Source organism: Dama dama, chromosome X (genome assembly GCF_033118175.1).
Source record: "Dama dama isolate Ldn47 chromosome X, ASM3311817v1, whole genome shotgun sequence".
Classification (NCBI taxonomy): Eukaryota; Metazoa; Chordata; class Mammalia; order Artiodactyla; family Cervidae; genus Dama; species Dama dama.
Window position 1 is genome coordinate 100,665,964 of NC_083714.1, and position 22,506 is coordinate 100,688,469.

At 45.6% G+C, this 22,506-nt stretch overlaps 1 long non-coding RNA gene across 5 annotated transcripts; it reads left to right on the plus strand.

Annotated features, from left to right (window-relative positions):
• The first annotated feature begins 392 nt into the window (after positions 1-392).
• On the plus strand, positions 393-21,664 carry LOC133051638 (uncharacterized). Of its 5 annotated transcripts, none has more exons than XR_009691906.1 (6): positions 393-6,004; positions 6,983-7,059; positions 8,669-8,821; positions 14,007-14,145; positions 16,779-16,961; positions 20,927-21,664. It is a non-coding gene; the product is annotated as an uncharacterized LOC133051638 (long non-coding RNA). The 5 variants fall into 5 exon arrangements; XR_009691903.1 differs by lacking the exon at positions 16,779-16,961 and having other exon boundaries at positions 393-5,592; positions 5,891-6,004; XR_009691902.1 differs by lacking the exon at positions 16,779-16,961.
• The last annotated feature ends 842 nt before the right edge of the window (positions 21,665-22,506 follow it).

The window sequence follows — 22,506 nt, forward strand, 5'->3', positions numbered from 1 at the left end:
CGGAGGCACCCATGGCACCACTGGCTCCATCCCCATTCGCTCCATTCCGGCTTCCCGCTGCATCTGAGTCCGAGTGGACACCGGTATTAAGCGGCAGCTGTCCTCGTCTCCTTTCCAATTCCACCCCTTCGCTTCTACATGGTTACATCCAAGGGGGGACGGCTACGGAGCGAGCTGGGCTGCTAATTTGGGGTCTGGCGTCAGGAAGCGTTCTGGGCATTGATTGGTCACCGCGAGGTCGCCGGAATGAGCTCTTCCGGGGCGCGCATAGGCGCCGGAAGTCCCGCGAGTCCCGCCCTGCTTCGTCTCCGGCCCAGTTCCAGTTGGCTGGCTGGCTGTTACAGGCACTGGGATGGCAGAGTTGGACCTGAGGACGAGAGGCATGTTGCCGTTCGCGGCTTTTTAGAGCATACGGTTTTTCTCCGAGTTGTATTGCTTTTCTGGAATGGGTCGAATAGCTGCCCTGGTTAGTGGCGAGGTTTGGCGCAGTCGCTGGCTGTGCATGCTGACGGCGTTTCGGTCTTGTTTAGCTCTCGCTCGAGTCTGGAGCATGTGGCAGCCCTCGGTCATTCGCACAAATGCATGCAATTCATGTCCAGGGAGAGGTCTCTGAGTTAGCTGTCTCTCCCTGGAGACTTAACCTGTGTCAGGGAGCCTGGGCTCGTGTATCGCTACGTGTGTCAACACAGGTGCTGTTTGGGTACATATGATCTCCTTGAGCCTTTGGGCGGAGTCGTGAGTGATGGGATATTTGATCTGAGTGGATTTTGTGAGCCCTAGTACAAAGTCCCTAGGATGTGTGTGCCTGTATTCCGGGGTGTGCATTTTTGGAGCTTTCTGGCCTTTCAGTCCCTGGGTGTGAGATCACTTTGTAAGCGTGTGCACCCGAGATTGTGAGACCTCTGAGTTTTTGATTCTGGTCCCAAGTTGCGATATCTCTGGCCTGCTTTAAGGATGGGTTTGTCTAAAGGTGTGAAGTCTCAGCTGCTTGGGGATCTGTGCACAGGGTGCAGGTTTTTTCATTTGTCTGCGGACTTTATTTGAAGGTTACATGATGTTCTTGAGTTATTAAAGGTTCTCTTTCCGTTTAGGGTTTTTGTATTAGGTTGGTAAGTGTCCGAGTGGTTTGGAAGTCAGTCTCCATGGTGTGAAGTATCTGTGCAGTTCTCATTTGTTTCTGTCTTGAAGACTTTGGCCTGTTTGGAGGGTCTTTGTCACAGCGTGTGTGGTTATGGTCTCAGTTGTGTTTGAGGGTCTGAGACGTGTTGTGTGCTCTCTGTGCAGAGATTCAGTGAGCTCTTTTTGGTGTCTCTGGGTATCTATCTGGGCTGTCTGGAGTCTCTGTGTCAGAAATAAAACCTCTTATGTTCTTGGCTGTGAGGTCTCTGTCCGGGAACTGAGGGTTTGGAAGCTGGCAGATATGATTCTGAGGCCTGGAACCTGACATGCTGACTGTGTGTTGCTGAGTGTATCAGTTGTCTCCTGGAATCTCAATTTATTCATAATTATTACAATGGGGCCAGTGCGCGTCTTGGAGGGTACCTGTGCATGTTAGCAATGTGTGTTGCCTGGCTCCAGACTATCCTTCAGCAAATGTTTTCTGAGCACCTGCCATATACCTGAGCACTGTTGGAGGAGTTTGTGACAGGACAGAACTGACCAAGTCTCTCCTCTGATAGACTTGCTGGTCAGTAAATTAATCAAGAGTGGCAGGCACTATGAAGAAAGATAATGCTAGATCAGGGGAAAGGGTATATGTAGGTATGATGTTATTATTTTATGCAAGGTAAGGAGGGAAAGTCTCCCTGAAAGATGGCAAGTAAGCAGAAATCTGGAGGAAGTGAGGGAGCAGGCCATGGGGTTATCTAAGGGAAGAGCATTCCAGGCAGAAGGAACAACAAATGCAACTGTCCTGGCATGGAAATCTACTTGGCGTGCTCCTGAATGTCAAGGAGTCCTGCGATGCACTGGGTTTGGCATGTAGCACTCATTGAAAGGGGTCTGGTTGCTGCTGTCTCTGTTTCTCCCACAATTTGTGATCATCCGCATTTCACAGATGAAGGCCTGAGGGCTCCAACGTGTGCCCTGCACCTTCTCTCCTACCTATCCCTGAAATTAGGAGTGAGACCTTCTGGTCCATCATGAGAGAGAGAGAGAGTTTGAGTGTCCCAGCTGCAGGGATGTCACACTGAATGTCAGCCAAGCAGCAGAGATCAGTTATAAGGTGGGAATCATGCCTCGTAACATTGGTACTCTTGATGGAGGGCAGGACTTAAGAAGGAAACAGGAACTGGGGCAAAGGACAGAGGCAGGAAGGGAAGTTGGAGGACAATGAGGAGAAAAAAAACAAAAAACAAAAAACGACTGGCTTCATCACATTGCTTGGGTTTGGCCCAGTTCACGTTGGTTGGCTGACTGTATTATGACATAGTCACCTCTTCCTGTCCCTACCCTTTCTTTCCCTTCCCTTTTTTGTGCCTGAGCAAGTCAGTCCTAAAGCCGTTAGGTGTCGCCAGGCAAGGCATGTGTATGTGTAGAGGGGCATCCCTGCCTGGAGAGTCAGAGCCCAAGGTGGAAAGAATATCCCTGGGGATTGAGTGTGAAGGAGGTAACTGCTTCATGGATTCAATGTTGAGTGAGGTGTGGAAGTCAAGGACAAGGGATGGTTCCGCATAGATTGTGAGGAGGACCCTTTCGTGGAGGACGGATCACTTATATGCATTGGGATTCATCAACTCAGCAAATACATAAGAATGCTGAGAGCCACGTCTGTCATTTTTGGAAAAGGGAATTTCCAGTATGGAAAGGAAGTAAACTAGAACAAATCTGAGGAATTCTACTGGGATTAAAGGTCTCCATGCAAACTTCTTGTATTCGATAGGTGTGCATATGTGGCTAGACTGATATGTAACTATAGATGTGTGTGTATGTGTTTGTGTGTGTGATTCTGTACACACATATATTCCCAAGTTACTGGAAACAGCAACATTCCAACGGCAATAATTACACCAGTCCCCAGATCCTAGCTTCTGAACACCTTTCTCCACTAAATGATGGGTTCCCAGGCTGAGGAAGGAAAGGATAAATGAGCCTGGGTCACCTTGTCATGTCAGTAACAAGGGAAAGTTCAAGAATGATGTGGAGATGTCAGAGGGACACAGAATATAGCTTGAGGGCTCTCCCACTGGACACACTCAGGACTCTTATTTTTTCCACCTTTCTTGAGGTATTATTGACATATAACCTGTAAGTTTAAGATGCCAATGTGATGAGTTGATACACACATATTTGGCAAAACGATTACCACAGCAGGGTTGACACTCTATCCCCTCACATCATCCTTTTTAAAAATTGTTGAGGAAATAAGATCTCAGATCTACCCTCTTAGCTTTCACTGTATTGTACAGTTTTGTTATTTATACTCGGCTATACATTGGATCCACGCAACTTATTCGTCTCATACGTGGAAGTTTGTACCCTGTATTCAACATTTTGCGCAGGCCCTGGAAACCAGCATTCTAAACACTTGGAAATTTCTGTAAGATTGACTTTTTTAGGTTCTGCATATAAGTGAGAACATACAATATGTGTCTTTCTCTGTTTCACTGTCTTCACTTAGCATAAAGCCTTTGAAGTCCATTCGTGGTGTTGCAAAAGGCAGAATTTTCTTCTTTGTGACTGAATAATGTTCCATTGTATATATCACAATTTCTCTTTTCAAATTAATTTATTTTAATTGGAGGATAATTACTTTACATTATTGTGATGTTTTTGTCATACATCAACATGAATTGGACATAGGGATTCACGCGTCCCCCCATCCTGAACGCCCCTCCCACCTCCCTCCCCACTCTATCCCTCTGGGTTTGCCCAGAGTACCAGCTTTGAGTACCCTGCTTCATGCATGGAGCTTAACACTGTCTCCTTTGCTGCCCTGCATGTAGGGCCATTGGTACCGTCTTTCTAAATTCCATATATAAGTGTTAATATACAGTATTTCTCTTTCTCTTTCTGACTTACTTCACTCTGTGTCATAGGCTCCGGGTTCATCCACCTCATTAGAACTGACTGAAGTGCATTCCTTTTTATAGTTGAGTAATATTCCATTGTATATGTACCACAATGTCCTTCTCCGTTCGTGTGCCAGTGGGCATCTAGGTTGCGTGCATCTCCTGGCTATCGTAAACAGTGCTGCGGTGAACATCGGGGTCCGTGTGTCTGTTTCACTTCTGGTTTCCTCAGGGTGTATGCCCAGCAGTGGGATTGCTGGGTCACATGGCAGGTCTATTCCCAGTTTTTAAAGGAATCCCACACTGTTCTCCATAGTGGAGAACCAGTTTGCATTCCCACCCACTGTGTAAGAGGGTTGCCCTTCCTCCACACCCTTTCCAGCATTTGTTGTTTGTAGACTTTTTGATGGTGGCCATTCTAAATGGTGTCACCACGTTTTCTGTATCCATTCATCCCTTCATAGACACATAGTTGCTTACAACTTTTGGTTGAAGCTGCAAAGTAAATTTCAGGTTAGTGTTACTCTTCCAATGTTGCTTTTCAGAATCATTTGGCTGTTCTAGTTCATTTGCCTTACCACAGAAATGTTATCCTCAATTAGTCTACATGTACGAAAAAGTCCTGCTGGAATTTCTGACTGGAATTGTATGAAATTGATGGATGTGTATGGGGGCTACTGACATCCTAATTATTTTGAATTTCTCAACCCATGAACACACCATGTGCCCCCATTTTGTTAGGTCTTATTTAAGGAACCACATTGCATTACCTTTTCTGCCATTGTTTTATAAAATCTATTTCTCATATATCAAATTCTGAAGATCTGAATCTGATGACGATATGAAAATATTAGTAGTCAGATGTTCATCAGTAATGCTTTATTTCTTCTGTAGTTTTTACATTGCCCGTTTATTGTGTTTCTTATTTTTTCTGCTAATGTTCATGATTGTTTAATCCAAGGGTGATGGTATGGGTATTTTCTGGGATAAATCGTGAGGAGATGTTCAGCTGTGTTTTGGGATGGAGACTCTGAGGACAGGGACACAGGGGAGAGAGAGCAGAGTAGGGGTGGGGGAGGTGAACACGTCGGGCCAGGGACAGGGGGCTACTAGTACAAGTGGAAACAGAAGTGAAGAGACACAAGAAGAAGAGCTCCCCTTCTGCACCGTGCGTAGCTCTCCGTACATACACGCATAATGAAGGCTTTGAGTACTCTTAGCAACACTCTGAGGTGAGCATCTGTAATGCTGTCATCCCTTTTGTCAGCTGAGGAGCAGAGACCCGTAGATGTTAGTGGGTGAATGCATCTGCACAAAGTCACCTAGCTGGCCAGAGATAAGTCAGTTTAGTTCCCAGGCCAGAGAGAAACAGCCAGGTGTGGGATCTGACCCCCAATCTGGAATACAGTGCAGTGTCTGGTGTACTCTGGATCAAAAGGCAGATCTACATATCCATCCGCATGAAACATTACTATGGATCTGAGTATGGATTGAAGACAGTGTCTCCTAAGTGCGTGAAAGACCATGCGGTGTCATGTCAGCATGCACAAATCACAGAGAACAGTTCCTGGACCATACGGAGGTAAGCAGTGTTTCCTCTGACCAACATTAGTGGAGCACCCTCATCATTATGGAAAGTAGCATAACTATAGTATAATGTAATGATACACAGACAGAGAACAGATACAATATCATGAAGACATTACCTCCCCCATCTGGTAATTTTCTTAAATGCAGAGAACAAAACCTGGAAGGCAATAGACCACATACTAAGTTTTTTTCTCTGAAGTGTGACATTCTAGATAATTTTCAAGTAACATTTTATTAGTATTGTAATTTGTTGTATCTTCATTGTCACATAGGCAGTTTTTCTATTATAGTTGAAAAATGGACTTTCTGAAGACTCGTTCTCAGGTATCTTGAGGTTTCAGCATAAGAAATTTGTGCTGGTATCCCTGCCTGGTGAAAACCCAATCGGCGCACTGAAGTCAGAGGTAATATCTTTGGTACAGCAGGTGGGGGGCTGTGGGGAGTAGAGAGGTCCTGATGGAAGGCTAGCTAAGCCTGCAAGCATTGTGAGAAAGGTCAGTGACGCCATAGGCCCAAACCAAACAACAGCTCACAGGTCCCAAGGCAGACACTGGTGTTCTGTCCACGGAAATGTCTGTGTTAGGACTTTCAGACCTTTGCTCCTTTGGCTCCCATGATGCAGTGGAGCAGCTTGTGGCGCTTATAACACAGTCCTGCTTTGACCCAGGCTGTGGATGAGAGTCAGCCTCCCCTGCAGCACCGCCCCCTTTGTGGGCAATCTGGAGCCCTTTTGTGATGTCTGGGAGTCTACAGATTCTGAAGAGAAAGGAGAAAGAAGATACATGGCGCAGGGCGTACATGCACCCACCCCGTGCATGTGGTGCTAGAGATGGGCTAGAGATGCGGGTGCAGCTTCTTAGAGGGACCAGGTGGGGATGAGCAGAGTTGGATTCGGTGACTCAGGAAGAAATGTGGAAGTGAGTGTAAAGGGAGAAAACACGTTGAGAGGGGTAAACAGCTCCAACTCCCGTTTCTGTTGTAGGGTAGGTGCTCCATGACTGTTGTGAGCAGGCTCCCTGGTCTGAGGTCTGGGAGGGAGTGATGAGTGTTAAGGACCCGCCATCAACCCTAAGCAGGGGGCGCTGAGTGTGTGAAGACATTAAGTCTCAGCCTTCACCACTGACAGACACAGAAAGCTTCTTAGCCCCGCTGAGTGTGGGGCGGTGGCACCTTAGGGAAGCTCAAAGGGAAGGTGGAGGTGGTGGTTCAGTCACTCAGTCCTGTCCGACTATTAACGAGCCCATGGCATGCAGCACGCCAGGCTCCTCTGTCCTACACTATCTCCCTGAGTTTGATCAAATTAATGTCCATGTGTTGGTGATGCTGTCTAACCATCTCACCCTCTGTCTCCCCCTTCTCCTCCTGCCTTCGATCTTTTCCAGCACTAGGGTGTTTTCCAATGAGTCAGCTATTCTCATCAGGTAGCCAAAGTATTGCAGCTTCAGCATCAGTCCTTCCAGTGAGTATTCAGAGTATTCAGTATTCATTTCCTTTAGGATGGGCAGAGTAGTTCTCCTTAGTGTCCGAGGGATTCTAAAGGGTCATCTCTCTAGCACCACAATTCGAAAGCATCACTCAGCCTTCCTAATGATCCAACTCACACATCTGTACACGACTACTGGAAAAACCACCGTTTTGACTCTGCAGACCTTTGTCAGCAAAGTGACGTCTCTGCTTTTAAATATGTGGTCTAGGTTCGTCATGGGTTTCCCCGGGGGGCTCAGCAGTAGAGAATCTGTCTGCAGTGCAGGGGAATTAGGACACCTGGGTTCAATCCCTGGGTCGGGAAGGTTCCCTGGAGGAGGCCATGGCAATCCACTCCAGTATTCTCGCCTGGAGAATCCCCTGGAGAGAGGAGCCTGGCGGGCCTTGGTCCATGGGGTCGTAAAGAGTATGCTGAGAGACATCACCTCCAAAACAGAATCTCTGGCCAATGGGCTGTCTCTCTAGCTTTACTCATCTCAACTAAAATCTGTTCCCTGGCCTCAGAAGCCACGTGAGATTAATGAAGGAAACTTGAGGCAGTGGTGCTTTAAGCAGCGATTTGCTGCGAGATCTTTATTCGTTTGGGCCAAGTGACTGCAGGGAATGAAATGGGGCAGGGTGATGAAGGAAATGAGATGATTAATTTATTGCCCCAGCCACCTCCCTGCCCCCAGGTAGCCGACTTCAGCAGGGCTGGCTGGTGTCAATGGCGCGTGTATAGGCTCACTTGTAACAGCATCCTGTGTGTGGTATGAGCAACTTGGTGGGCAAATCAGACAGCATGGCCAAATACTCATTTCTCAGAGTGGATGGAGGGAGACAAGAGGAAAGAATGATGAACCATGGGTTAGTTGTGAGTCAGTTTCTAAAATCTTAGTATTTCTTCACAAGGTGTGTGTGTGTGTGAATTCTTTCCTTTATCTGAGAATTGGCTTTCTAGGTGAGGAAATTTCGTGAGAGACTCCTTGTGACATGTGACAGAAGGTTGGCAGTGAATTGGGTTAAGGTCATTTTCCAAGTGTTTCACACCAAATGTTTGTTTAAGGGGATAGCAGTGGCATTAAAGAACTGAACAAAGTGGTTGAAATAGAGGTTTCAGTTACTGAAATGTGAAGAGACTCTGGGATGTGTGTTCATCCTAGCCAGTGGTCACAGGCAACTCATAAACTCATAGGATTTGAACCGTGTCTTCCTAATGGCTTTTGCTTTCTGCCCTTGTATGTGGTGGAGGCCTCAGTTCCGGTGACTAAAGTTCCTAAGTAACAGTTCTCTGAGAAAAGTAGCTCTCTAGAGAAGAGCAGTGCCTGGGAACCTGATCTAAAATTTTAATATAGCCTGTGATGTAATTTTTGTTAGCTTCACCCAAGATATGATCATTCAAAGATCTAGAGAGATGCACCTACTTCAGCATCTACCATTGGATTTTTCAAATGAACGTACAGTAAGATTGGATCGGTTTTCTTTCTTATTATTTATTTATTTATTGTTGGCTGCACTGAGTCTTTGTTGCTACACGAGGCTTTCTCTAGTTGTGGAGAAGGAGGACTACTCTCTAGTGGCGGTGCATGCGCTTCTCATTTCAGAGACTTCTCTTGTTGCGGAGCATGGACTCTAGGCTCGAGGGCTTCAGTAGTCGAAGCAGGTGGGTTCAGTAGTTACCCACAGTCTTAGTTGCCCTGGGACAGGTGGAATCTTCCTGAACTAGGGACCGAACGCCTGTCCCGTTGCATTGGCAGGTGGGTTCTGTTTCATTAATTTATTTTAATCGGAAGATAATTACTATACCATATTGTGATGGCTTTTTGCCATATATCAACATGAATCGGCCGCAGGTATACATGTGTCCTCCCCTCCTGAACCCCCATCCCACCTCCCTCCCCACCCTATCCCTCTGGGTTGTCCCAGAGCACTGGCTTTGGGTGCCCTGCTTCATGCATTGAACTTCCACTGGTCATCTGTTTTACATATGGGAATGTATATGTTTCACTGCTCTTCTCTCAAATCATCCCACCCTCGCCTTCTTTCACTGAGTCGAAAAGTATGTTCTGTACGTCTCTGTCTCCGTTGCTTCCCTGCATGTAGAATCGTTGCTACCGTCTTTCTAAATTCCATATATATGCATTAATATGAGTATTTGTCTTTCTCTTTCTGACTGACCTCTCTCTGTATAACAGGCTCCAGGTTCATCCACATCATTATCACTGATTTGAATGCATTCCTTTTTATAACTGAGTAATATTCCATTGTGTATACGCACCACAACTTCCTTATCCGTTCATCTGCCGATGGACATCTAGGTTCCTTCCATGTCCTAGCTGTTGTAAATAGTGCTGCTGTGAACATTGGGGTACATGTGTCTGTTCACTTCTGGTTTCCTCGAGGTGTATGCCCAGCAGTGGGATTGCTGGGTCGTGTGGCAGTTCTGTTCCCAGTGTTTTAAGGAATCGCCACTCTGTTCTCCGTAGTGGCTGTACCAGTTTGCGTTCCCACCAAGACTGGAAGAAGGTTCCCTTTTCTCCACACCATCTCCAGCATTTATTGTTTGTAGACTTTTTGGTGATGGCCACTCTGACCTGTGTGAGATGATACCTCATTGTGGTTTTGATTTGCAGTTTTCTAATAATGAGTGATGTTGTGCATCTCTTCATGTGTTTGGTAGCCACCTCTATGTCTTTGGAGAAATGTCTGTTTAGATCTCCTGCCCACTTTTTATGGGGTTGTTCGTTTTTGTGGTATTGAGCTCCATGGGCTACTTGTATATTTTGGAGATTCATTCTTTGTCAGTTGTTTCATTTGCTGTTATTTTCTCCCATTCTGAGGGCTGTCTTTTCACCCTGCTTATAGTTACCTTCATTGTGCGAAAGCATTTAAGTTAAATTTGGTCCCTTTTGTTTATTTGTGTTTTTATTTCCATTACTTTGGGAGGTGGGCCATAGAGGATCTTGCTGTGATTTATGTCAGAGAGTGTTCTGCTGTCGGTCCTTTAATGGACCGGAACCTGATGGTCCAGAGTCGACAATGAGACTGTGAAAGAAGGAAAGAGGCTAATAGTCCCTGGGTTATGCAGCTGACTTCCGCGCTCCAGGGAATCAGCCAGAAAGAGAGAGATAGAGAGAGAGAGAAAGAAGGAAAGACAGACAGACGCGGGGACCAAAGCTCTGATGGAGCAAAGGTGTTTTAATCAACATGGCATGGGCATATATACTGTCTTACAAGGTAATTATTCTCAGCAAAGATAAAGATTAAAATCCAGACTAACAAAACACAAGGTGATCCCTATTAAAGAGAGAAGAGGGTACTTATCACCATAATGAGAAACTAAGAAAGGAAATACCTGGATTCCTTTGCCCCAGGAAAGGCGTGTCTCTCCTCTTAAGGGCCAAAGGTTTCCTGACAGACCCAAAACAGCACACAGGAAGCCTCCTGTTAAATGCATCCTGACATTCTGCCTATGGTTTCCTCTTAAGAGTTTTAGAGTTTTTGGTCTTACATTTAGATCTTTGATCCATTTTGAGTTTATTTTGTTGTGTGGTGTTAGAAAGTGTTCCAGTTTCATTCCTTTACACGTAGTTGAGCGTTTTCCCCGGCATCACGTGTTGAAGAGACTTTGTTTATGCCATTGTATATTTGTGCCTCCTTTGTCAAAGAAAACCTGTGCATAGGTGTGTGGATTTATCTCTGGGTTCTCTACTTTGTTCCATTGATCTATATTTCTGTCTTTCTGCCATACTGTCTTGATGACTGTAGGTTTGTAATATAGTCTGTAGTATAGACTGAAGTCAGGAAGGTTGATTCCTCCAGTTCCATTCTTCTTTCTCAAGATTGCTTTGCGTATTCAGAGTCTTTAGTGTTTCCATGCAAACTGAGAAATTATTTGTTCTAGTTGTGTGAAAGATACCTTTGATAGTTTGATCGGGATTGTGATGAATCTACAGATTGCTTTGGGTAGTAGAGTCATTTTCACTATACTGATGCTTCCAATCCAAGAACATGCTACATTTCTCCATCTCTCTGTGTCAACTTTGATTGGCTTTCATCAGTTTTTTTTTTTTTTTTTTTTTTACAGTTTTCTGTATACAGGTCTCTTGTTTTTTTACATACATTTATTCCTAAGTATTTTATTCTTTTCATTGCAATGGTGAATGGGATTGTTTCCTTAAGTACTCTTTCTGATTTTTCTCTATGAGTTTATAGGAATGTAAGGGATTTTTGTGTGTTAATTTTATATGGCAGGCACATTCTTTTTTTTAGTTTTTAAAATTTTTTTTTATTTTTTCATTTATTTATTTTAGTTGGAGGCTAATTACTTTACCATATTGCAGGCACATTCTTAACCACTGGACGACCAGGGAATTCCTGGCCTGCTTGTCCTTGGGTGTGCAGTTCTCTGGGCTCTGATACACGGAGAGATTGCAGTGATCACCACCACGACCAGGACACAGGCCAAGTCCGTCACCCCAAAAACACCCAGCTGCTGCCCCTTTCTGGTGTCCTCTCCCACACCCCAATCCCTGGCACGAGGATCTGTCCTCCTCCACAAAGGATTTTGTCCTTTGCAATTTTAAAATTCCTTACGTATTCTGAATATAAGACCTTTCTCGGATCTGTCATTCACGAACATCTTTCCCCTAATAACAAATAGCTTCCCTTTTCGTTACAGGAGACATGAGTGATGAAATCTTCTTTTCCTCCCCACACTCAGAGCCCAATGTGGTGTAGCCAGCAAGTGCCCGTGAGATTCTTCAGATGTGAAAATGAATTCTGCTGTCTGTCAGTCAGTCTGTGCTCTCAGCTAGCCCCCCGAGCTGTATTTCTGCAGAAATCCACGAGTCTTCTGCAGACAGGGGCGCTTGAGAACAGGTATATTTATTGGAGTCTGAACTTGTGATCTCATCAGAGAGCTTCAGAGCTCAACCCATCTTGCAGGACTTGTCTCCCAAGGGAGCTTTTCTTCTTGAAACTCAGAGGCGTGAATTTAGTCAGTGTGGGCATGTTTAGCAGGGCGAACATGGCATTTCAAGGTTGCTCATCTTTTACCAGGAATCAGACCACATTCAATGTATTTCTTTCTGTCACCTTATTTAATCCTCCTTCAAAGACCCGTCATTTTGGAAGATTTCAGTCCTAATTGATGAGGTGAGAAAGCAGAGGACAGAGAAGTCAGGGGGACTGCTGAGAGTCATTTAGGCCGCCAGAGGAAAAGTGACCCACAAACCTTAGCATCCTCCATTCAGAGCCCCCACGCTTTATTTCTTCAGTAAAGTTGCCACGCGTGCGTGCATGCCAAGTCACATCAGTCATGTCCAACTCTTTGCGACCACATGACTGTAGCCCGCCAGGCTCCTCTGTCCATGGGATTCTCCAGGCAAGAATACTGGAGTGGGTTGCCATGCCCTCCTCCAGGGGATCTTCCCCACCCAGGAATCCAACCCATGCCTCCTGCAGCTCCAGCATTGCAGGAGGATGCTTTACTGCTGAGCCACCGGGGAGGCCCAAAGTTGACATATGATATTACATTTGTTTCAAGTGCACAACAAAGTGATTCCATATTTTTAAACTTTATGAAATGAATTGCCACGATAAGTTTGGTTACCATGTGCCACCACAGAGATTTATTATAAGATTATTGACTATATTCCCTGTATGTACATTCCATTCCCATGACTTATTTTATAACTGGAAGTTTGTATCTCCTAACCCCTTCCCTGTTTTACACATCTCCCTACTCCTTCCTCCTCTGGTAACCACCAGTTTGTTCTCTGTGTCTCTGACTCTATTTCTGTCTTGTTTCCCATGCTCTGTTACTTATTTCTGAGGTTCCACATATAAATAAAACTGTGTGGTATTTGTCTTTCTCTGTGTGCCTAGTTTCACTTGGCATCATACCCTCTAGGTCCATCCATGTTGTCGACAATGACAAGATTTCGTTCTTTTTTTTAATTGCTGAGTAATATTCCACTGTGTGTGTGTGTGTGTGTGTGTGTGTGTGTGTGTGTGTGTGTGTGTGTACACCATTTCTTCCTTTTTGACTCATGTATCGATGGGCACTTAGGTTCCTTCCAGATCTTGGATCCTCTTGGCTGTAAATAGCACTGCAGTGGACAGAGGAGCACATATATCTTTTGTGACTAGTGTTTCTTCTATTCTTGAGGAAAATACCGAGAAGTGGAACTGCTGGATCATATGGTGGTTCTGGTTTTCAGTTTTTGAGGAAACCCTCATTGTCTCCATAGCGGCTGCACCAATATACATTTCCACCAACACCGCACGAGGGTTTCCTTTTCTCTGCATCCTCGCCAACATTTCTTACTTGTTGTCTTGTTGATAATAGCTACTTGACAGGTATGAGAGAGTACTTCACTGTGGTCTTGATTTTCTAATCCCTGATGAGGAGATGTTGAGCATCTCTTCATGTGTCTATTAGCCATCTGTATCTCTTCTTTGCAGAAAGGTCTATTCACTGCTTTGCCCCGTTTTAAAATCAGGTTTTGGGTGTTTTCCCCAATACATCCTATGAGTCCTTTAGCTCTTTTGGATATCTATCTCTTTTCGGATGTGTATCACTTGCTCATATCTTCTCCCACTCAGCAGGTTGCCTTTTTCTTTTGTTGACGGTTTCCCTTGCTCTGTAAAAGCTTCTTAGTTTGATGAACTCCCATTTGTTTATTTTTGCTTTTGTTGCTCTTGCCTGAGGAGACATGTCAAAAAAAAGCTATTGCTAAGACCTATGTCAAAGAGTGTCCTGGCTACGTCTTCTTCCAGGAGCTTTATGGTTTAAGGTCTAACAATTTCGTCTTTAATCTTCTGTTGTTGTTGTTGATTTTTGAATGTTGTGTACGAAAGGGGTCCGAGTTTTCCCATAACCATTCATTAAAGAGACAGCATTTTCCATGATGGACATTCTTGGCTCCTTTCTCATAGACTAATAGGCCATATGAGCGCAGGTTTATTTCTGACAGAGCATCCCCAACTGTACCCTGCGTAAAGGCTGGGGTGAAGTGAGAAGACCCGGTGACTTCAATGTCCGTCCACTGCTGGTGGCACACCAAGTCTGGATAAGGTACGTCATTGATGCTAGCCACAATGCACTGGGGCAGGGATGGTCATCCCCACCTGGCACAAGTTCCCCAGGGTGGGATGCGATGGGCTCACTCCAGCAGCCAACCCAGGTCGATCCCGCCATCCACAGTCCCTCAATTTAGCCAATCACGAAGGTTTTCACTGTTGTTGTTACATCCCCTCCATGCCGTGCCAGGCTGGCTGTTGAGAGGGGGAGGTGAGGAGGAATTGCATGGCCAGTCCCTGCCCTTGAGAGTTGAGTCATTAAGCAGAGGGGAGATCTGACACCCTTAGATGTGGTGGCGAGTGCGTCACGGATCCCCTGTGAGGCTGCGTTGCTAGGAGATGAGAGGAGTGAGGAGGATCAGGGTAGATGAAGTGGACATGGCGGGGGAGGGGACAGGGTACTCTGGGTCCTTGCTGTGCCAGTCCCGACTGCAGAATTACCCACAGACTGCAAGAGGGCACCCGGAGGATGGATGGGCGGCTGTAAATGAGGATATCAGCAGTGCCACCCCATCCCCACCTCAAAGTCTGTGTCCCCAACCTGCCTATTGGGTGTTGGTGGTCTGGGGGTCACTTCTGAGACAGCATACTCTCCCCAGTTACAGAGTAGGAGCCAGAATCCTGTGATGTGCAGAGATGTCCAACACGTCAAATCCTAGACCAGAGACTGAGCCATAGGAACCAACAGGCCAGAGAATACTGGATGGGAGTTGGCTTAAATGCAGTGGCCAAATAACAAATCTGAATGTACCTGTAGCAAGCAACGATATTGAACCATTCATTTAAAGACCTTCCCATAAAGGGAAGTCCTGGGCCTCCTGGTTTCATCAGTGAAATCTATCAAATGTTTAAAGAAGAAATAGCACCCATCCTTAACAGATTCTTCCTGATTAGACAGGAGGGAGGAGGGAACATTTCCTAATTCATCCTATAAGCACAGTATTAGCCCGATGCCAAAGCCAGACTTGACATCACCAGAAAGCTACAGATCCATATCTATCATGAATAGCGATGCATACACCCTCAACACAGTATCAGCAAACCAAATAGAGAAACATTTTGCAAAGGGCTGTGCAAGATTTTTCCCAGGATTGCAGTATTGGACCAACACACAATTTCAGTTATGGGAAACAGCGTATTGATATGAGGAAGGACGGAAACCACCTGTCATCTTGACAGACAAAGAAAAAGCATTTGACACAGTTCAAGACCCGTTTATGACAAATAAGTAAATAACTAAATCAATAAACACGGTCAACCAACTCAGGATAGAAGGGATCGTCGTGGTGGTGCTGAAGGACATCCCCGAGAACCATCCTGCTCTCGTCACGTCACATCGAGTAGTGTCTGAGTGAATGCTTGCCTCTTGAGATCCAGACCAAGGACAGGGGGTCTGCTTCAACCACCTCTCTTCCACACTGCCGGAAGGGTCTAGCCTGTGCACCGTGCAAAAGGAGAAATGACATCATTGGGAAATGAGAAGCGAAACCTAGGTCCACACAAATACTTCTCCTTCCAGGTCTTTCACAGCAGCACTGTTTCTAATTTCCAAATAGTGGAGCAGCCTAAAAGTCTGTCAGCTGGAGAGTGGTAAACAAAGTATTCTGTAGCCATACAGTGGAATAGCATACATGGATGAAAAGTGATGGACTTCTGCTTTCTGCTGCCACATGGGTGAGCCTCCAAAGCATTACGCTAAGTGAAAGAACCGAGACGCAAAAGGCCACTTCCTGCAGGAGTCCGTTGATATGAAATGCCCAGAAAGGGCAAATCTACAGAGAGGGAGATCAGACGAGAGGATGCCTGGGCCTGCAGGTCCTGTTGGGGCTCCACTGCTGATGGGTACACGGAACCTTTAGTGGCGCTGGCGGTGTTCCACACCTGCACTGTGGTGGGGGTTGCACCGCTGTGTGAAGGTGCTAAAAGTCACTGCCCTGGGAGTGATGGGTGTGATTTGTGGTATGTAATTACACCTCAGGAAAGCAGTTTAGGAAGGTAATGCAGATGTCCAAGTGAGACATGTGGGGAAAGACATGCCATTGCTTTGTCACAACGAGGAGTGCCCCTGCTCCTTCCACGTTCTGGGTCTGGCCTCCTCCACGAGTGCTAGATGCTCCCTCCAGAGACAGTCACTGTGCACGTCAGGTCCTCAGGGCCATCCCCCATAAGTTTCCCAACTACGTTGGCCAGTCCTCTGCCCGAAAACCGAGCAGGAAGGATCGCTTTTCTTCCGGGCTTGCTGGCATTTTGGTTTCTGTGGACTGCAGGGGGCAGTGTTGCTCCGAGGAGCCGCTTGCCCGTTCCTCCCCCGCCCTTCGGGGTTGGAAAAAGGCTGTAATAAGCGACGGAGTTTTTCCTGCGCTTGCGCTGGTTGGCTGCTTCGAAGTGCTGAGGAAAATGCTGAGATACATATATTAAGCAAACTGAAAGAGTAACAACAAAAAGAAAATATTAAGCAGGTCAAGGGAAAAGTAGCAAATAACAGAAGAGGGCATCCCCATAAGATTATCAGCTGACTTCTCAGCAGAAACTCTGCAGGCCGGAAGGGAGTGGCATGATGTATTTAAAGTGGAGAAAGGGAAAAACCTACAGCCAAAAATACTCTACCAAGCAAGGCTCTTCTTTCAGATTCAACAGAGGAATCAAAAGACAAGCAAAGGCTCAGAGAATTCAGCAGGACCACGCCAGCATTACAACAAAGACTAATGTAACAGCTCTAGGCAGAAACAAAAAGAAAGACCAATGGAACACATTAGGAAGCCCAGAGATAGATCCATGCACCTATCGGGCACCTCATCTATACCCAAGGAGGTAAGAATATACAATGCAGAAAAGACACCATCTTCAATAAGTGGTACTGTGAAAATTAGACAGTAACATGTAAAAGAATGAAATTAGAATACTTACTAACACCACAGGGGGGGGGAAAAAAAAAAAACTCAAAATGAATTAAAGACCAAATGTAAGACCAGATACTATCAAACTCTTACAGGAAAACATCGGCAGAACACACTAACAAAGATTTTAGCAATATCCTCTTTCCATTAATGGAAATAAAATAAAAAAATAAAGAAATGGGACCTCATTATACTTAACAGTATTTTACACAGCAAGTTCAGTTCAGTTCGGTTGCTTAGTCGAGTCTGACTTTTACACAGCAAAGGAAACTATAAACAAGGTGAAAAGACAACCCTCAGAATGGCAGAAAACAATTTCAAATGAAGCAACTGAAAAAGAATTAATCTCAAAAATATACAAGCATTTCATGCAGCTCAATATCAGAAATATAAACAACCCAATCAAGAAATGGGCAGGAGACCTAAAACAGACATTTTTCCAAAGAAGACATACAGATGGCCAACAAATACATGAAAAGATGTGCAACATTGCTGTTTATTCGTGAAATGCAATTCAAAGGTACAACGAGTACAGTCTTGTCAGAATGGCCACCATCAACAAATCTGCAAAACATTAATGCCAAAGAGGATGTGGAGAAAGGGAATCCTCTTGCACTGTTGGTGGGAATGTAAATTGGTACATACACTATGGAGCACATTGTTTATCCTCCCCCTGTTTTTTTTTTTTTTTTTTTTGCAGTTTTTTCTTATAGTTTATTTCTAAGCCCACAGCATTGTGATCAGAAAAGACTCTTGACATGATTTCAATTTTCTTAAATTTATGTGGCTTGATGTGTGACTCAAGATATGATCTATAAAGAATGTTCTATGTGCACATGAGAAGAAAGTGTATTCTGCTGCTTTTGGATGGAATGGCCTAGAAATAGCAATTGAGTACATCTGGTGTAATGTGTCATTTAGGGGCTGTGCTTCCTTCTTGATTTTCTGTCTGGATGAGCTCTTCGTGGATGAAAGTGGAGTGCTAAAGACCCCCACTATTATTGTGTTGCTGATGTTTTCTCCTTTTGTGGCTGTTTATATATTGAGGTGCTCCTATGTTGGGTGCATATTTATTTACAATTGTTGTGTCTTCTTCTTGGAATAATCCATTGATCATGATGTGGTGTCCTTGAATCTTGCAACAGCCTTTAAAGTCTATTTTGTCTGATGTGAGTATGGCTACTCCAGGTTTCTTTAGATTTCCATTTGCATTGAATATCTTCTCCCATCCCTTCACTTTCAGTCTGTATGTGTACCTAGATTTGAAAATGGGTCTCTTGTAGAGAGTATTATGTGTGCTGGGCTGTGCTTTGTCACTCAGTCGTGTCTGCCTCTTTGCGACCCCATTGACTGCACCCCACCAGGCTCCTCTGTCTATGGGGATTCTCCAGGTAAGAACACTGAAGTGGCTTGCCATGCCCTCTTCCAGGTCATCTTCCCAACCCAGGGATCGAATCCAGGTCTCCTGCATTGCAGGCAGATTCTTCACAGACTGAGCCACCAGGGAAGCCCAAGAATACTGTAGTGGGTAGCCTATCCCTGCTCCAGGGGATGTTCCCAGTGCAGAAATGAAACAGGGGTCTCATGCATTATAGGCAGATCCTTTACCAGCTGAGCTACCAGGGAAGCCCAGACCGTATTATACATGGGTCTTCATTTTTCTTTAATCGTTATCTCTCTTTTTTTTTTTTTTTTTAAGGATGCAGCATTTCATCCATTTACATTTAAGTTAATTACTGACATGTGTGTCCTTATTGCCATTTTAAAAATTGTCTTGGGTTTGTTTTAAAGGTGTTTGTTCTAAACTTCCTTTCGTGACTTGATGACTGTCTTTAGTGTTGTGAATGGATCCCTTTTTTCTTTTTTGTGTCTCTATCTATTGTAGATGTTTGGTTATCATGAGTTTTTTTGTTCTAGCTGTCTATACACACACCACATAGACACGTGTGTGTGTGTGTGTATGTGTGTGTGTATATATGTGTGTGTATACACACACATATAATACACACATGTGTATATATGTATATATGTGTGTATATATGTATATATATGTGCATATATATGTATATGTGTGTGTATGTATATATGTGTATATGGATATGTACATATGTGTATATACGTATATGTATACATACATGTGTATATATACATATCTGTATGTGTATATACATGTGTGTATATGTGTGTATATGTACATGTGTGTGTATAGGTATATATGTGTGTATGCATAAATGTATATGTGTATATATATATATACGTGTGTGTGTATATACGTGTGTGTGTGTGTGTGTGTGTGTGTGTAATATATGTCTCCAAGGTGGTTCAGTGCTAAAGAATCCCTCTGCCAATGAAGGAGATGCAGAAGATTTTGGTTTGATTCCTGGGTTGGGAAGATCCCCTGGAGGAGGAAGTGGAAACCACTCCAGTATTATTGTTTGGAAAAATTCCATGGACAGAGGAGCCTGGAGAGTCCATGGAGTTGCAAACAGTCAGACATGCCTGAGTAAAAGAGTATATATATACATGTATATATACTTGTTTAACTTTACTGGTCTCTTAATTTCAAGTGCATTTTCAATATCCTGCCATCCTGCCAATTTGTACTCCCATCCTCTCATAACTGCTGGTTTTGATATCATATTTGTGTGTGGATGAGTTCCCATGTTTACTGTGTGTCTGTCTTTACTGGTGAGCTTTCCCATTCATAATTCTCTTGAATCTAGTCATGGCATTTTGTTTCTGCGTAGAGCTATTACATTAGTCTTTGTTGTAAAGCTGGTGTGGTCCTGTTGAATTCTCTGAGCCTTTGCTTGTCTTTTGATTCCTCTGTTGAATCTGAAAGAAGAGCCTTGCTTGGTAGAGTGTTTTTGGCTATAGGTTTTTCCCTTTCTCCACTTTAAATACATCATGCCACTCCCTTCTGGCCTGCAGAGTTTCTGCTGAGAAATCAGCTGATAATCTTATGGGGATGTCCTCTTCTGTTATTTGCTACTTTTCCCTTGACCTGCTTAATTTTCTCTTTGTTGTTACTCTTTCAGTTTGCTTAATATGTATCTCAGCATTTTCCTCAGCACTTCGAAGCAGCCAACCGGCTCAAGCGCAGGAAAAAAAGAAAAAGAAAATCCGTCGCTTATTACAGCCTTTTTCCAACCCCGAAGGGCGGGGGAGGAACGGGCAAGCGGCTCCTCGGAGCAACACTGCCCCCTGCAGTCCACAGAAACCAAAATGCCAGCAAGCCCGGAAGAAAAGCGATCCTTCCTGCTCGGTTTTCGGGCAGAGGACTGGCCAACGTAGTTGGGAAACTTATGGGGGATGCCCCTGAGGACCAGAGACAGAAAGGGAACCTCTGGAAGGGGCCCGGGCAAACCACCCCTGGACCGCGCGAGTTCCGCTCGACCCGCCCACAGAACCACAGCGAGGCGGGCAAGAAGTCAGGGCGTCCAGGAAGCTCTGGAGTTGCTGAGGGCTGGTTCTGGGCCTGCCCTGGGGAGCAGTGATGTCAGTGCCAGTCTCCCAGCCTGCGTCCGCTGGCAGATTTCTCCCCGAAACCGTTTGGAACTCTCCACTGAGGGACCTGATCCGTGATGTCCGGGTCCTGTCCGACCTGGCCCCACAAGATGGTTATTTTGAGTCACTACCCTGCCCTCTTCTTTGTCAGTCGACTCTGGATTGAAGTCCCTTCCTGACTCACCTTCCTTGCAGTGAGCTGAGCAACTTGTACTATGTAACAGCTGATTACTTCCAGGTGCTTTGCATTCTAAATGTGTTATCATGTCATAATCGTGATAGAGTGGATGAGTCGATTTCTATGTAGCTTCCCTTCCCGCCCCCTTTCATTTAGTATCTCATTGTAATAAATATGTTATTGTTGTTTTTCAGGCCGTCGGTCGTGCCCGACTCGTTGTGACCCCATGGACTGCATGCAGCACGTCAGGAGGCTTCCCTGTCCTTCACCATCTGCCGGAGCTTGCTCAAACTCATGTCCATTGAGTCAGTGATGCCATCCAACCATCTTGTCCTCTGTCATCCCCTTCTCCTCCTGCCGTCAATCTTTCGCAGCATTGCAGGCTGTTTTACCCTCAATCCCAGTGAGCATTTTATTTCACTCTTCCACTGGGGAGGGGAATGTATCCTGCAAGCCAGTGTGCAAACTACAGTCTGACAGACTTGAGACCTGAACATAGGGACACTCTCTGAGGAACCCTGAGAACCTGGAGAGCTGACTCTCTGTGTGCCACAGCTCCCAAAGGCATACAATGAGGGCAGTAATGGCATCTGCTTCTTGGGTGGTGTCCAGCATCACTTACCCAGCAGGATCTTAGGTTGGCACTTGTCCCTGTCATGTTATTATTGTAGGTGGCTCAGATGGTAAGGAGTCAGCCTGCAGTGCAGGATAGCCAGGTTCAGTCGCTGGGTTGGGAAGATCCTCTGCAGAAGGAAATGGCAACCCACTCCATTATTCTTGCCTGGAGAATCCCATGGGCAGAGGAGCCTGGAAGGCTACAGTCCAAGGGGTCTTAAAGAATCAGACACGTCTGAGCCACTTTCACTTCCACTTGACGGAATGATTTTCAAGTCAAAACTCACTGTCATAATAAAGTTCTCTTTAAACACACAGGAATTCCTCAACGATCGGAAGCAAGACAAGGGTGACCACTCCGTCCACTATTATGCAATATATCAGCTTATATTATTTTATTGTAATTTTAAGTGTCAATGGGTCCGGTGAAAGTTCTCACAACGGGCTCTCTGAAGGGCTCAGATGCAGTTTGAATCAGCCAACCGGCACAAGCGGAGGAAAAACAACAACAAATACCAGCCGCTTCTTATGGCAAAAGGCTTCCTGTCACTTTATGAAAGCGCGAAGGGCTGAGGAAAAACCGGCCCGGCGACACTGTGGAGCAACACTGCCACCTGCAGGCCACAGAAACCAAAACGCCGCAAGCCCGGAAGAAAATTCATCGTTCCTGCTGGGTTTTCGCGCGGAGGCCTAGACGGCGCGGATGCCAAAGTTAAGGGAGATGCCCGTAAGGACCGGAGAAAGGAAGGGAATCTCTCGAAGGGGTCCGGCCAAACCACCCCTGGACTGCGAGCCGTCCGCGGAACCGTAGCAACAGGGGCAGGAAGTCAGGGTGTCCGGGAAGATCCGGAGCTTGGCGGGCGGGGCTGCGCTCCGATTGGCTGGCTCTGGGCCTGCGCGCAGCAACCCAGTGAGGCCCGTGCCAGTCTCCCGGCCCTGGTCGGCCGGGAGTTTTCTCCGGGCCCCTGCTTGGAAGTCTCCACTGAAGAACCTGACCGGTGACGTCCGGGTCCTGTCGCCCACTGCCGAAGCCCCCCACGTGCGGGAACGTTGCAAGTCCCCTGTCCATTCTCCCCCCTCCCACCCCCGGCCTGTGAACGCGTTCCTCCCGTGGTACACTCACTGTTCTCTCAGCCCTCACTCTTCTGATCCGTCCTCA